This window comes from Alligator mississippiensis, chromosome 2 (assembly GCF_030867095.1).
Source record: "Alligator mississippiensis isolate rAllMis1 chromosome 2, rAllMis1, whole genome shotgun sequence".
Classification (NCBI taxonomy): domain Eukaryota; kingdom Metazoa; phylum Chordata; order Crocodylia; family Alligatoridae; genus Alligator; species Alligator mississippiensis.
The window spans coordinates 26,935,317-26,952,357 of record NC_081825.1 but is presented as its reverse complement, the minus strand read 5'-3'; the positions used below and the strand labels follow the sequence as shown (position 1 = coordinate 26,952,357).

Sequence of the window (17,041 nt, the reverse complement as noted above, 5' to 3'; positions counted from 1 at the left end):
GCTGGGGTTCACACCCCAAAAATCATCCCCCAAACTTAGATCCACAACAGTTAAAACTTAAGCTGTCAGGCTCAGTTAAACAGGATGCTGAATTAACTGATCTTCCTGGCGATTCCTTTCTTTTGAGTGCATGAAGTAGTAAGACTAAGATGCCTATTCTGACAAATGCAAATTTCTCTCGCTCTGAATTGCTCAGTCCCTCAGTAGGATACCAGACTTTCATAGCTTCATAATTGGACAGACCCAGTGTTCAAACTCATATTATTCTCCAACTAAGTAATAAACATATAAAAACCAAAAGCATGTATATCTGTAGTGGGAGAATGTCAGATTTTAGGACTGTCCAACTATACCAACAGCCTTTCTTCTTTTTAAATTTGCAAAAAGAAAAAAAAAAAGCAAATGCAATCTTGGGCTGCATTAAGAAAACTATTATATGCAAAACACAGTAGGTTATGGAACCAATCTATTCAGCACCGACTAGTAGGGGTGTGCGAAGCTTTGGTCACCAATTCAATTCAGAGAAGATTCGGCCCAATTCATCAGCTGAATCATTGAATCCGGAGACTCATTAACAGCTCCAAATCAATTTGAAGCATCCGAACTGATTTGGAAAAGAGTCGGAAAAGATTTGGCGATTCGGAAGTCGATCTTGCAGGGAAACAGAAACTATGGGGGGGGGGGGGGGGGGATAAGGGGGAAAAGACTGCTCTGATATTGACATCTGTAGCTGGCCAGTGACTGTGTTCTTACCCTGAGTTCCCTTTCAATCACAGTGCTCTGGAGGTGGGATGTAAAAACAGCATATAAGGGTCTGTGTGAAGCCTCTCTCCCCCTCTTGAGAACTGTCTGCCTGGAAGCAACAGTGTGTCAAAGGTACTGGCTTCCTAGTCAGTCTCTTGCTAGTCTCTCTTCTTGGAAAGGATTGGATACACCTTACTAATTACCCCCGCCTAAAATCCCTCTACTTATGCCTATCCAATCCATTCCTTTCAACTTATTCTTCCCCCAAAATCCTCTTATTTGTTCTTTTTTATTTTTCCCCCCCCCATGCTTTTTAAAAAGACGGCTGTGTTTTCCCCAACAGCGTGTCATCCATCTCTGTGCAGGAAAGCACATATGACACACACACACACTAAATACACACACACACACACACACTTTCCAGCACAACGAACATTATGAAGTATTTTGGAAAGGCAGGTGCCAGGTCTTCTGGCAGGGGAGGGAGTGGGGCTAGAGCAGGTAGGGAGAGAGCTGCAAGTCATCCCCCCTCAAACATAGACACATCCTGGCAGCAATGAATCATTTGCTGCCAGTGGGAGCAAGGAAGTGGGAACAGTACCTGTCCCTGCACCTGCACCACCTCCCCTAATTCCAGAAACAGCCACCTGCACCAGCATGAGTCTCCTCCACCCCAATTTCAAGCACGAGCCTCCAAATGCCAGAGGAGGAGCTGGATCTGGAAGCAGGGGAACTGAGTGCCATAGCCAGGGAAATTCTGGGGAAGGAGAGGGGATTTGAGTTTGTGCTCTACAAGCCTCAAAGTTCCCCTAGAACCAGGTCTCCTTCTCCGGAAGGCACCTCAGAGGAGGTTGTGGGGGCAGGTGGCTCATCCACCTCAACAAGAGGGGAAGCTAAGACAGGGGACGAGCCTGCTGAGGGGGGCGGGCAGGGCAGGATCCTCATCCTCAACCCAGAAGCAGGGTAGTGTAGTGTGGGGGTAGTGTAGTGTGGGATCATTTTGAGTTGGCAGAGGATCCCAGGTATGTTACCTGCCAGCATTGCCAAAGGCAGATCAGCCGGAGCAAGGAGGTGAAACATTACACCACCACGGTGATGCTGTTTTAATCCAATTCTGCAAAAAAAATAAATAGAAGTCAAAGTTATAGGTATTTTAGTGATTCTCCATTATAGTCTATGGCCGAATCATACTGAATCACCACCGAATATTTAAAATCCAATTTGGCCAAATCAATTCAGGACAGTGATCCGAATCACCAGATCAAATCACTATCCCCCTAATCAACTAAATCAGAATCCAAATCAAACACTGGCTGCTTTGCGCAGGCCTACTGACTAGGTCTCAGCTGAAGTACTGCATCTAGTTCTTGCCACCACATGTCAAGCAGGATGTAAAAAAAAAACTGGAGAGGATGTAAAGGCAAGAGCAAAGGTGCCAAAGGTGTTGGAATTCAGCTACATAAGGCTGAATGAACTGTGTGCTAGTTTAGAGGAAAGGCAATTAAGTTATCATAGCAGTTTTCAAACATTTGAATAGCTGCCATAAAGAAAATGAAGAAAACCTGTTCTCCCTTGCAACAGTGTAGGACATGTGATAATGAGTTTAAAGTTGCAGGAAAACACATTTAGATCAAATCTGAGGCGGGGATAAAGACCTAAGATGAGCAGAATGATAAAATGAGCTGCCTACCAAAGGAGAAGAATAGCCTTTATTAGAGGTTTTCAAGAAGCTGGCTGGATGGAATAGTTTAAGGAACAGGAAATCCTGCATCTGTGTAGGGGGTTGGAGTAGATGACCTCTGAGGTGTCTTTCAACTCTATACTGCTAAGAAAGGATCAGTGTTTTATACAGGTCTACCCAAGCAGTAAATAAATACAGGAGCCTTTATTTACACTGCATAGTACTGTGCACCTCCAAATGCACCTACTGATTTCAAAGTTTTGAATTAGTTTGTTTGCTATTTTTCCTGATGCTTCATGAAAACTCCTTCCTGGTTTTTATTTGCCGGTTTGTTTTTTAAACTATTGAAGGAAACTATCACCCCACAAATAGGAAGCTGAGATTCCATAACTTTTTTACAAGGGATGTTTGTCTTAGACCTCAAGACAGGTCTTGAGAGGTTGTGGTCAACTTGGCATAAGCAGCAATTAAGGGTAACTAGGCAGTTCCTAGTTATCAACTGCACAAAGAAACAGCCTGTCATTGGGAGACTGGTTTTGACCACATTTGTTGACAAATAAAAATTCTTGCAATGCTGGTTAATCTGTTACATTCACTAGATCTGCAGACATGGTATTCTGTTTGTCAGGAGCATCCCTCCTTATTATGATGTCCTCAGTAAAAATAGCTCGGAAGTATATTATGCAAAACTAAACACAGCCAAGGGGATAAGAGAGATGCAACATCCACTCTAGGTAAATGGGTTGGTTAATCACATAATTCTTCAACCAAAGGGGAATGGTTCACACTGGAAGACAACCCTTTGGCCAAGATGGTTACAGTCATTACAGTGTAGCAGTCCCACTACAAAGAAGGGAAACAGAGTGATTAGAAAGCCAAGTTTATTTTTTATACAGATTCTATTATGTTAGAGAAAGAAATTTTTTGGTTGCCCCAAATGAAAGTGTAATAAGAATTCAGCATGATTTCTGGGTACAAAAGAAGAGTCTAAGCTAAAAGTCATGACACACAGGATAGCCACCCTAAGCTATACAGAACTTCAAGGCATGCAGCTGGAGCACAGATACTTTCTGATATACTGTAACAAGCAACACAGTCAAAAAGAGGGCCTAGCAATGAAAAAGCCATCTGAAACATTAAAAAACAAAAACAAAAAAACACACACACAAGCCATATATTACACACAACTGAAAAAGAGATGGATAGATCTATATATTACTATATCTTTTTCAGTTATTACTATATCTTTATATAGTCTGTATGTATATATATAATTTTATATATACAGATAGATCTATCTATCTATCTATCTCTGTATCAATATAGATATCTATATATAAAATGTGTGCGCATGTAAAATAAAAACTAAATTTTGTTTTAGACTAAGACTTGGGACATATTACTTCAGTTCCTAGTTCTGTCACAGGCTCCTTTTATGACCTTGAACAAATCACTTAATCTCTGAATAGAATAGGGATTACACTTTCCTACCTCACAGCGGTATTATGAGAACAAATTAAAATAATCAGGCACTCAGCCACAGCAAGCATGCAGATTTAGAAGAAACCAAGGACAGACTGCAACTATTGCAAGCATGTATAACAGGAGCTGTTTAAACGAATGAGTGAAGTTGATGTTGTTACAGCAGTGGCAACAGCAGCAGTACCCAAGGAAAGTAAGTCTTCCCTCCCCTCACCCATCCCATTAGTTAATCTGCCCATCCCATTCTACCCCCACCCTCACATCTACAGTGGTTGGCATACCTTGACCCCCCCACCCCCCAACCAGCCTTGCACTTGGTGCTCAGTGAGCTCACCACATCTCTGGTTCTGCATTTCTTATTGGGTAGTTTAGATAGATGCCCACTTAGCTGTTGTGTATCCCACAGAGGCACCTATCTCTCCCCATGCATCATACAGGAAGCTTGACATTCAATTCTGTACCGGGTGCCAAATAGTAAGCACTGAAATGCCCCAAACCCTTCAAAGATCTAGTCCAACTTTCTCTATCCATCACTAAATATTACAAAGTGCCCTACATAATACCTTAAAAATCAGATGCATGTGCAGAGTTTGAGAGAGAAAAAGAGAAACCACATCCATCAAATCACAGAAAAACAGGGCTGGATATCAACGGGTCCTCTAATACAACCAACCTTCCCAAGGCAGGTATATCCTTGTCTAAACTATTCCAGACAAGTGTTCATCTAAAGTGCCTTTAAAGATGGACATTTCACAGTTTCCCTAGGTCATCTATTCTAGTGCTTAACCATCCTCATAACAAGAAGGGTCTTCCTAATAGCTTACCTAAATTTTTCTTGCTACAACTCAAGACTTTTTTGTCTTGTCCCCTGCAGTCATAGATAACAGTCTATCACCACACTCTTTATAAGAAATGTACACGCTATTTGATTACACGTGCCTTCGGGCACACGTACACAAGACACTAACATGCAGGGCAAAAACTGTGCTAATAAGCTATGGAGCAGCAGTATTAGGTTACTGCACAGTTAGTGTCACTAAAGAGCCATGCGCTGGCACATTGATTTAGCACTTAGTTATACAAGTACTAAACTTACTGCTCAGTAACTACAGCACATTAATGAATGTGTAGATGCACACTTCATATATTTAAAGATGTATCAAATCCCCCATTCAGTCTTTTTTATTCCCCGAGTGGCTCGGGATCAGATGTTCTTCATTCAGTTAGATGCTCTCTTGGGCACTTGCGCCGGTCAATCGTCACCTCCCAAGGAAAACCCCTGATACTCACCCACCACATCTTGATGTCTTGTTTAAGTGGGGGAGGTTTCCCTATACCTGGGACTATCCCCTACACCCCTTGCATGTGCCAAACTGAGGGACTTGGCCATGTGTCAGCTGTTTTGACCCCTTGGGCACCAGTCCTTATTGCATGGCCACAATCTGGCCTTGGATGCAGTTTTATGAGCCTGGTATCTGGTTGTAATCTATCTACTGGACAGAAGTCCTTCTAGCCCATCTCAGCCTATATAGCCCGAATGCTCTTAGTAGGCTTCGTTCCCTATTTGGGATAATGTGCCTTTGAGCCTCTAGGCAGGCCTTAGGGCCTTCTGCGCTTCTGCCCAGAGTCCCCGAGGGCCCATGGTCCCTCAGCCCCAGGGCGATATACAGGCCCAATCTCTGGCCTCAGGGGAACATAAAACATATACAGAAATCAAACTAAAAGTAGTCAGGGAAGTAGCTACTTCTCCTCCCTGCTCAGGTATCCCTGTGTGTAACCCTGAGGTCAGTCCCTCGGCATCCTTCCTGGGTCCGACACCAGGCATCGCTGTGGTGAGAAGTCAACACACAGCTGCCTCCTGGATGTTGCTCCCCAGCTTCTTCCTGGCAGCTGACTTTTAAAGCAGGCAGCTGGCACTGTCAGGTGGCATCACCACTCTGCACCAGCCCCAGCCACACAGATAAGCAGCTGACGAACCACAAAGGCAGATCCTTCTGCTGCTGCTGGCTCCCTGTCATCACACCTGCATGGGGTATTTCCCCGTCGCAGGACTGCCAGGGGTGGTCCCCCAGGGCCATGGGGTTCTCTCGCCACAATTCTGGCCAGGGGCAAGGGGTCTCAACCCCGTTTCTCTCGTCACTCCGCAACACACAGTAAAGAATATAATCCAAGACTCCTCAGGCCTGGCCTGCCATCCCTAAATGGCTTCTGGAGCTTGGTTACGGGCACTCAGATGTGCCAATAGCCTTTGCTCCTAAGGCTTGGATCCTTCCTGGCTGAAACAAAAGAAGAGGAACTCTCCCAAGAACACGCGGAGATGCCAAAAATGAGCTAGCATTCACAGCAGATTATATTATGAGGAACTGCACATTCCTCCTCCTCTCTGTTGTACTCTACTAAGGTAATGTTGACATTTTAAAGTAAGCTCATTGGCATCTAAGCTAGCATTATTTAAAAGGAATGGAGTATATCAATCAGAAGCACTATTTCAGGTTCTGTAAATGCATATCAAAAACACTGCATCATTTAGACTCACAAAATATAGTGACTGAATCTCAGGCCAAGACCTATTCCTTCTACCTCACTTGTCCTTCCCAACCCTAAAAAAAATTATAACCTAGAGAACAAGACAGCAGCATGAACGTGGAGCCAGTAAACTGGACTCCTGTATACCAGCTGAATCAAACCCTGCTCCAAATCCTCATACAACCTACAAAGAAAGGGGATAGATATAGGATAAAGGATATACATCTATCTCCTTTCTTTGTAAGTTGTGTATATCTCCCCTTTCTTTTTATATATAAATAAATAAAATATCCTCTTTGACATTACCAGGCAGATATACTATAATTCTCTCTCAAAACTAAAGGTGAATTGCTAAAAAACTTTGGAAAAGCAAACAGATTTGGGAAACAAGTTGCCACTCTTTTCAGCTTTGAGCTAGGGGCACAGATCAGCCTCATAACACAACACAAAGCAAATTTCAGCTCACTGAAAACTTTCTTTGTAAAAATATCCTTCAACATGGATAGACTAAGCTCTCCACCACCGTGAAGCGAATACCAACAAAACAAACTTTTCACAACAGTAATTGCCAACAAATTTGATTCACACAGTGCCAGCCTTTACTGGAGAAGATATTTGCAAGTAGGTCACCACAAATACAAACACGTTTTTGGGACTGGTCAGAGTCAAAGCTGTTAGTCAAAAGCATATACAAAACAGTAGATATACATCTCTTGGGAAAAATATCCAGACTGTAATATCCAAGACGACACTTTCCAGAATCTAAAAACCAAGACAGATATTTATTCAGAAAATTAACGATATTAAAAGGAAACATATCATCATGTTACAGCTCATAAGAGAGAGAAACCCACAATTAGTTATAATTACAAAGTCCCAGAATTACTGTGTGGCAAATTAACATAAAATATAGAGCAGACTGCAGCCCAGATTAGATAATCCCCAAATAATTCTGTAGGTCTCTGGAAATTAGTCAAGTAGACAAGAAACAATACACAAAAATCACCAGCCTTCTGAAGTTGAAAACTTGGAGATATATGCAAGGAAGTTACTGCATATTCATTTTTAAAATCTCCTTATAAATAATATGCAATAGAGATATTCAAATATGAGTTTTGGGTACACACAACACTGGCACATAATTTTGGTCAATACCACAGGATGCACTGAAATCCTTCATAGCTTGCTTATCCAGACCATTCCAAGTAATTTAAACCATGACTTTTTCCCTGTGAAACATTGCAAGACTTATGCCTTATCAAGAAATCAGTTACATATGCAATTTTGTGCAAGGAAAATGAATAGGGCATATATTTTTTTTAACTCAAGTTTTAAACATGTCAGTTGGCATTCCTGCAGATGAAAGAGGGAATATTCTTACAAGTACAACCTTTTCTTCCAAAAATCTACACTAATTAAGTCAGTATCTGTAAATTGTAAAAATGATCACCAATTACTAAATGTAGGTGATTTCAGCAGCCATTCATGCAGTAGCATTTGATGTGTATTATTATGTAGTCAGGCAGCAGAAATAATTCTAAATTTGGCATTAACTTATGTTTACTTAATGCAGGGGCAGCCAAAATACAACCCACAGGCCACATCTGGTACTTCCAGTCCACTTCTGGGTCCACCGCTGAGCGCATGGGGGACTCCCCCCGGCTCAGCGATCAGCTGCAGGGAGACCCCAGGTGCCTCCCTAGACCCAGGACGCACCAGTCGCTGAGCTAGAGGGCAGGGGGGAGGGTCCACACATTCCCTGGCAGACCAGGAAGGGGGCCGGAAGTGCTTTCTGGTCCAGTTCTGGGTCCACTGCCAAGCGCACGGGTGACTCCCCCCCACACTCCCGTGCAACACTCTATCCACCCTGGCATCTCATCATTCACAAGCTGCCCAGTACCTTGAGGTATGTAGAAAAAAAAAAAAAAACAGTTAAAGCTATGTCTATGTCCGAATCTCTCCAAATCGATTCAGAGAGTTCTGATTTGATTTGGAGAGATTAAAGGGTCTCCTGACTCAATTCAGATTCAGAGATTCGGCCGCTGAATTGAATCAGCAACTGAAGCTTTGCACAGCCCTACTTTCTACCTTCTCTGTACAAGAAGCCTAATTTCTAAATTTATTTACAATCTCAATCTCATGGTCTCTGTGGTGTTAATATCTTCTCTAATTTTATTCTTACTTTCCCTGTCAAATTTTTTGAAGGTGGAATAGATGAATAGCATGGTAGAAGTTTCTATGGGACACTAATTAAAAATTAAAACCAGAAACAAAATTTGTATTAAAAAATTTCCTGCTGGTCTAGTTTTAAGTAACATTTTCATCACTTCCTTTAGGAAATGGTCTACCAAATGTTATAATTCCTTATATTTAGACTAACTGTTCCTGTTTTTAATTCAACCCTACTTACACGTACATTATACCCTAGGGAGATTCAAGGAACATCTGTAAAGTTTAAGTAATTAGGAGCATGCAATTAGTTTGTACTCAACAATTTAACTTCTGCAAAACACACTAATGTTCTCTTTATTGCCAATTGACTTCTTTTTCTTAAATTGTTACAACCTTCAGGCCCACCTGTTAATTACTGTCATGTAACTACGGTAACACACATGCACTTGTGCCATCATTTATACTTCTACAATATTTACTCATGCCTCGGAACATAAAATTGAGGCACTAATGAAATGCTTCTGTGGGGGCAAATCGATGAATTACGTTCTTGTAACCAGTTGAATATGAATTCTTCTGTCTGGAAAAATGAGTTGTCCCCCTTCCAATACTGTTAAGAGTAACATCCAGATAAACACTGAAATCATTAAGTCACTGCACTGAAACTGTCCCCTGTGGCATATACTGAAAACCCCTTGTCCAAGAGGATGCAAAAATGTGGCATTGTCATTATTTGAAACAACTAAGGTACTGCAACTCTTCAATAAAATGATAATCAGATATTATCTCTATGCCAATTACTCAAAATCTTCTCACGGCAGACTGGGTCTCTAACCTAGCCTCTTTAATCTCTCCCAACACTCATTAGATATCTTGTCCTTAGTTTACACATAACAGTGCCTGAACAGAACTCATCTTCTCACCCTCATAATGTTTCATTAGCACTACGCAATAGGAAAGAGATCTGTAGGAATGATCCTCCCTGGGCATGCAGTGAAGCCAGCATCTGCCTGGTAACAACATGACCCTATCTTGCATCTGTACCCTCTCAAGACGTTACATCCAACTAGGTACCTCCTGAAACTTGGCCCTCTTTCTCCAGTCCTACTTACATTACAGCTTCTCCTGTTTTTCCATCACTGCTGAAAACACCATCCTATTAGGCATTTAGGCCTGTGAAAAGAAGACCATTTTGACTGAATTTCCTTTGACCAATGCATAGTGTCCAAATCCTGCTGCTTCCCAAGCAGTCCTTTCCTATACATCTTTACAAATGAGCATCTTGTTTCAGTCATCATCATATCTCAGCTTGATTTCTTCAACAACTTCCTCTCTGGTATCCCAAAACATGTATGTTGTCCCTCTCAATTCTACACAGAACATGGTTACTAAGCCAATCATTCCTTTACACCACCACTCTTCTCAATTAAAAGTTGGAGAAGAATGCATGTGGATTTTAAAGGCTGACACTTGTCCAATGATGCAAATGGTCTGGGAACCACTGAAAAGCATATTCAAAAAGCAAATTCAAATCACATAGCCAACAGTAAGTATTTCTTTCAAGAGTTATTTGGTTACATAACCTGGCACACCAGAATTTACAAGAGCATCTGCAATAGCACCATCTAGTGCCATGTAGTAATATCATCTCTTTGAATTAACATTACCCTGATCTCCAAGCATCCTTCTCAATGCTTCCAAATATTTTATTTTAATTTAAAAGTAAATCAAATACTGAAGGCATATTAAAACTATGGTGATAATACCATCTAAAACCAATCTTCAATTTTTTGTTTTAGGTTCCAAAGAGTGAAATGCATTAAGTGACTAACTCTCTTTTTTAAATTGCCTCTCGTTATCTTTGAAAACAAGTTCTGCAAAAATCAACAAGCTTCCATAAATGAGCTACAAGAGAAACAGCCATGACTGTTTCAGAGTAGAGCACATCATTAATAAACATATTCTTAAATGTGAATCATTTAAAACCCATGACTTCAACATACAGCATCTTGCTCATTTTTATAAGACTTCAGGTTTTTATTTAATCCATGAAACACGTGCATTTGAAAGAGAACACCTTGAACTCAGAATGAAAATAATTGTTGGAGTGATTTAATCTTGTGAAAGGCTTATATAAATGTATCCAGGAATTAAACAAATGATCTATTGGAAAGCATTACTTTTATATTAAACTATGCCATCCTGCCATGTTTGCCTGCAAAAATGCAGTATTGGGCTAGCAAGTAAGAACTTGCCAATTAACCTGCTTTTTGTTTCCTAGACTGATCACAAATGCACAAAGCATGCAAGAAGAGCAAAAGCAAGTTACATTTTAAGACAACTTTAGCTTAATACTCCATTTGTTTATTATGATGATCCTTAAGTAATATCATTCTTTTGCTACTAGGAACATCTTCAAACCACTCTATTAGAAATCAACGTATATTAAATTCACATAGTATCATAGGAAAGTAGAGCTGGAAGGGACCTCACAAAGCCATCCAATCCAGTCCCCTGCTTAAGAAAGGATGAACCCTGACTAAAAGATCCTAGCCAAGTGTCTGTCTAACTTGCTTTTGAAAACTTTCAAGGATGGAGATTCCATAGTTTCTTTAGGTAGCCTGTTCCAATGTTTGACCACTCTTATAGACAGAAAATTCCTCCTAATCCCCAACCTAAATTTCTCCTGCTGAAGCCTGAGGCCATTGCTCTTAGTGCTATCCCCTACAGTCACAGAAAAAGGCCTATCTCCATCCTCTAAGCAATTGTTCTTCAGGTAAATACTTCTCTTTGTATATTTTAAGCCTGTTTTATATTCCCATGTTTCTCATGGAATCATATGCACGCAACAGATTTCTTCAAATTATTTTTCTAATAGTTCTAGACACACGATTCTTTGTCTATAAAACCTACAAACGTGTTTCAACCCTTGATAACCTTACTCTAAGCAGTTGGCTTTAGAACAAATATTCAATAACTAGCAAAGATTTTGAGCTCTGAACAACTGTCTATTTGGGAACAGTTTTATCATCTAGAATGAAAGCAGAATTAAGCAGCAGACTCTCAAAGAGGAATCAACCTTCTCAATATCCAGCTCCCCATTTAATCATTATTTGCTTCAGATACAACACAAAAAACTAAAGTAATAAAAATAGTTCCTACCTTTCCTTCCCTATAAAACGCAAAAGCAGCTTGCTAGCATGCTGATGATTTGTTCTTCAGCACTGGATTAGAAGTCTCGGAGCCAGCAGCATGAAGAACTTTTCATGTCCAAACAGTTGTTTGTTTTTTTAATATACCCAAAACCTTGCAAAGGAGAATTTTTCCAACTATTTCAGTTGGTCTAATATCAGACTTACCCCCAAAAAATCGCCTCTGCCTTTCTCTTAATATAGCACACATGAACATCCCACGTGCAAATTGTTGCTTAGTAAGTGACAAAAATACTGCATACCTTATCTCACCAAAAACATTACTGCCCCTATACTTATCTAACTGAAAAATGCACACTGAAACGGTCAGTGCTATCCCATCCAACTGCCTTTTAAGAAAAGCTCCACATTTGCAAAGTTAGTGAAAGATATCCAGACACTAACGTTTTACTATATTTTGATAATTATGGCATCCATAATCACCTGATAGGTGAAAGAGTGCATATTTTAGAGAAGACTGACTATAATACAGATCTCTGGAAAATAATTTGTAATAACTGAACTGTATTTTAATACAAAAGTAATATTTAGCACTGAATTTGACCAATTTAAATGGAAGAAGAGAAAGGTAATTTTGGAAAGTTCTAGCATTTCAAAAGTTTAAGAACAAATAAGAATAAAAAAAGTCAACCTGAAAAACATGCCTTGCCTTCCAAATTGCAAATGCTGGCAGCCTGACATGATGTTCTCTTCCTCTCCACATCCAGAACCCCAGAGTAGATGAATGCATCAGTGGATTTATGATACATCTCGGTTCCCCCACAGATTCTGCTTTCTAATATCATCAACGTGTCCAGCTAGAGCTTGAAAAAAACTCCATGTTCTATAGCAAAATCCCTGAGCCACAACACAACTTTACAGTAAGTAAGCATTTAACCCAAGTAATTTTTTAGAGCAGATTAGACCGACTTGACAGATCCTGACTTGAGCAGGGGGCTGAAGTACATGACTTTCTGATGTCCCCTCCAGCCCCACTTTTGTACGATTGTATGAAAATCAACATTAGCAAAAGAGATTAAGTTAAGGTTCCATTAGTCACATAATTAGGCCCTGCTCATTGGGAAAGGCCAGTGAGATGACTGAGTGAAATGTTCAAAAGCACTCAAGTCCAAATCCCATTTTCAAACATCATGGATGACTCCCAATTAAAGTCATGGAAATATTACTAATATTAAATAATAATTAACAGTCAGAAAAGAAAGCAATGTTATAATTTTTTTCAAATATTTTACACATACATAGCACATTTTAAATTGCTGAATTCAATTTCTAGTCAATATGTGAATGATATTAATTGACAGAAATAGTATAAATAGTATATATGCAGAAATAGCAGAGCAGAAATAGTATATATGCACTTTTAAAAGTCAATAATCAGACAGATTTAGCCAGATACAGAAAAAAATATGCACCAACAATTTTTTGTTCTTAACCATGAATTTATATGAAATTATTTGTAACCTTTTCTAGTTCCTTAAAACATTTACACCAAGGATGCTCACACCCTAGCCCATAGTCCAGAACCAGCCTGTGAAACTTATGTCATCTGGCCTGCAGGGCTCTTCACAGATCCAAAAACTGGTGGCAGGAAAGCAATGGCAATGCTAATTGCTGCTTGCCTGCTGCCATATTTCCAGACTCATTGGGAGCCCTGGGGGCCAGATAGTATGACCCTGTATGCTAGATTTGGCACACGGAACCAGAATGGCGCAGGACCCAATGTGAGCATATGAGGTCCAGGAAGCAAGAGGCAGGATCCAGGCTCAGAGGGACAGATTCAGACAGCGTGAGGTGATGTTAACCCTTTATAGAATTGTTAATGAATTGGCAGCAGCTTTTGGCTGAGCAACCAAAAACAGCTGCCAATTCATTAGCAGTTATGAAAGAGTCAGCACTGGACTCTGCCCCTGCTGCTTGTTGTCCTAGGAAAAGAGGGCATTTTGGAGCATAGACTAACCATGAGAAAAGCTGGTCTAGACCACAATTCTGGAAAAATACTGTTTTCTATATTCTGCCTTCCAAACCAAGGCACATGTCTAATTTGGGGGTGTGCGGTATGCAAAAAATAGGCTGGTTATACTAATGGACACTGAATAATTTCATATGTATTTTTCAGCTCATATATGAGTTTCTAATCACAAAAGTGTATCAAATTCTCTCAAGCATTGAAATATAGGATACTAATATACTAACTCTATTTTTGTGTAATACAAAAATAATCAAACAAGACCCAGATGGGTCCTAAGGCATGTTCTGTACTTTACAATTCTGACTTTACTCCTTCATTGTTCATTGAAAACTTGCATGAATAATCTCCCAATAAACTCATGCATTTTCTATAAAAGAGGTGATCAATCCCTGGCCCATGGACCACATTCATCCCCTGGTGCCATGTCATCCAGTCCCCAACGGGTCCAAAGATTTGGTGATGAGGGAGCAGTGGCCTCATTAATTGCCACTCCCCTGCTGCCAAATTTCCAGACAAGTGGCAAGCCCTGTGGGCTACATAGTGTGTCCCAGCATGCTACATCAAGCACACAGGATGGCGCAGGGCCCAATCCCAGCATTCAGAAATGGCCAAGGCTGCACAGGGCCTGATCCAGGAATGTGGGACCAGCCACAGCTGTGCAAGGCCAGGTAGAGGGCACAGGGCTTGATCCTTGCATGCAGGGCCTAATCCAGCCCACGTACTAACCCCATGCCACTCATCTGGCCCATGGGGCCAAAAGGTTTAGTGCCACTGTTCCATAATACTTCCAATACTTAGGGTCGTATTGCAACCTCTTTGATAAAAAAAAAAAAAAGACACTGAGAAGAACCACTTCAGCTCATTAGGTTGTCAGCATGATGAAAGGAGTTAGGAGACGTGTCAGAAGCAAAGTACAACCCTACACAATCCCCCAAGAATAGACTTGGAACTCAAACAGGCACTGTCCCTTCATGCTACTCCACTTTCCCCTGGGTAACAGCTTCTTAGTAAGACTTGCTGATATTAGCCTACGCAATCTTCTCCTGAGAAAAAGAGATGTTGCAATATGGACATTTATTCAGCTTCTAGGAGTGGTTCCTCCTTCTCTGAGGGCATTGCTGCTGAACTAAAGGAAAGCATGGTAACAGTCACTCAGTCTACCTGGTCTCAAGTGATATCAACATCCTTAAGTCTTGCAGATTTGGGGCCAGAGGCAAAGAGTGTGCAGAGGGAAGCAGCTGTCTTTATATTCCTCTACCCACTGTTATTTTTTCCTGTGTAAGCAGAGGGGACCAGCCAGCATGCAAACCCCTACCATCACGCACCATTTCCCAGAAAAGCTTAATGTATATCACCAACCTTAAGAAATCCAGTTTGACCTCTTAATCACAATATATGCATGAAGGTAAACTGATGGTTCATAAAAATCTGTCAAACAAGTATTGGAATTACACCAAACCACTTCAAACTCTTTTGTTTTATCAAGGGAAACCAATTCAGGTCATAGTCAACTCAGACAAGTGTGAAGCTACCACCAGAACGCAAGCATGTAAACCAAGTGTGTGGTGTAACATCCTGTGCTGTGCATGAAGGAGCTTTTTCTCATGTTGTATGCAAAACGTTAACAGAATCAAGGCAATGCATTTCCAAGTCGTGGCAAGTGTTCCAGGCTTTAACGTATGAGCATTTGGTACAATACAGAAGGCAAGTTTGTGGGGGTGGGGTGAGAGGGGGTGAACAGGAATTAAAAGTTAGTTTTCTAAATCCTATTTAACAGAAGTTCTAGGTATTCAGCACTTTTGAAGTCATGTAAATTATTTAGGCATCTATATATGGGATTTGGAGCCTACCTTTATACACTTTTAAAAAAAAAAAAAAGAAATCTGACCCAGAGTTATTACTGGACATTTTTTCATACACTGATTACCAGTTACCCATTGCCACTGAACTTTCCCATCAAGATTGACACACACACTGTTTTAACTGACCAGGACAAAGAAATAAGAACCCAAAGCATCCACAGAGTGGAGCATCTCCTTGCCTAGAGCAACAGTCTACTGATACTGAGCTGTCACAGCAGATCTTATACCCGTTCCCCACCCAGACCCCGGACTAAAGGGTATGGCTGGTACGCACATGGATCATCATCACTGTCCAAAGAAGCTGGCAGCAGTTTGCATGTAACAAATTAACTTGGACACCTCTCTGTTTCACACCAGTTGTCATTCCACTCTTCATAAAATCACTATTAGTTTCAGCAGTCAGAAGGACATGGATCCAGAGATGAGGTGTTGTGCAAAGGTTTTCCCCACATATCCAGATCTGTAGAGAATATCACTAGTCCAGACAAAAGCAGATGTGGTCTAGCCGCCATCTCAATTTTGTCTGAAGTAGCCAAAGCAACATCCACTCCAATCCAAATTTGGTCTATTTACTTTCACAATAACCTGAAATTTCCTCACAGTGGGAAATACTTTAATCAGCTGAAGAGGAAACATTTCAGACTGAGCTAGTGTGGAATAAATCTGTAACTCGAAATGCTGCAGTTTCTATTCTGGGACAAAACAGCTTTGTTTCCTTTTCTCCACAGCCATCAGTTAAGATCTTGCAAACCATATCAGCCACAAGGCCTAAACTTATCTCACTTCTGTTTGATGTAAAAAAAACCCCACGTGCTCTTAGCTCTCCCAATGCCTAGAAAAGGTCAGCATTTAAATAAAGAGATGATTTCTGATATGACAGTTGATGCTGGGAAGAAAATAGAGAACTTAAAAAATAAAAAAGCTGCACCCTCCGTAACTTCTTACATGGAGAGCTCCTAGGGTAGGCTGAAAAATAATATAGTTTGCACCTGTTTATTTAGTTATAAGCAACTGACCATTATAAGGATGATTGCAGTTCCTAAACCTAAATTATGCTTCATTAATAGGTTATGTAAAATTACAATGTCAAAACACAGCTTGACTTGTAGAATCATGAACTCCCAAGTCTTTGATTTGCCAGTTACCCACTGGCAGGTAAGTCACTTCTCTGCCTCATACGAGCTACCTTACATTCATGGAAAAGCTACTTGTCTACAGAGGCGTTGTGTGGATTTATTCTTCATATTTGTGTAAATTTGTAGACTGAGATACACTTTCCACAATGAAATTTAAATACAAGAAAATATTGGGAAGAATGTGTGTGCATACAAGAGAGAAAAAAAATCACAACTCACACCATTAGCACAAGGGCTATAACACTTCTTTCTACAGA

The 17,041-nt window shown here is 40.5% G+C and overlaps 1 protein-coding gene across 4 annotated transcripts in view; it reads right to left on the bottom strand.

The window, feature by feature from the left end:
• The window catches only part of JAKMIP1 (janus kinase and microtubule interacting protein 1), a 219,638-nt gene that overhangs the window by 109,819 nt on the left and 92,778 nt on the right, over nucleotides 1–17,041 (bottom strand). Inside the window, exon 1 of one of the 4 annotated variants that reach the window (XM_059721564.1) lies at nucleotides 11,768–12,005. The exons of 2 other annotated variants lie outside the window; for them this stretch is intronic. The gene's annotated coding sequence lies outside the window, so the exon portion shown is untranslated. Of the gene's footprint in view, nucleotides 1–1,775; nucleotides 1,861–11,767; nucleotides 12,006–17,041 lie in introns of those variants that run through there. One more of the 4 variants, XM_059721565.1, reaches the window with a different exon arrangement.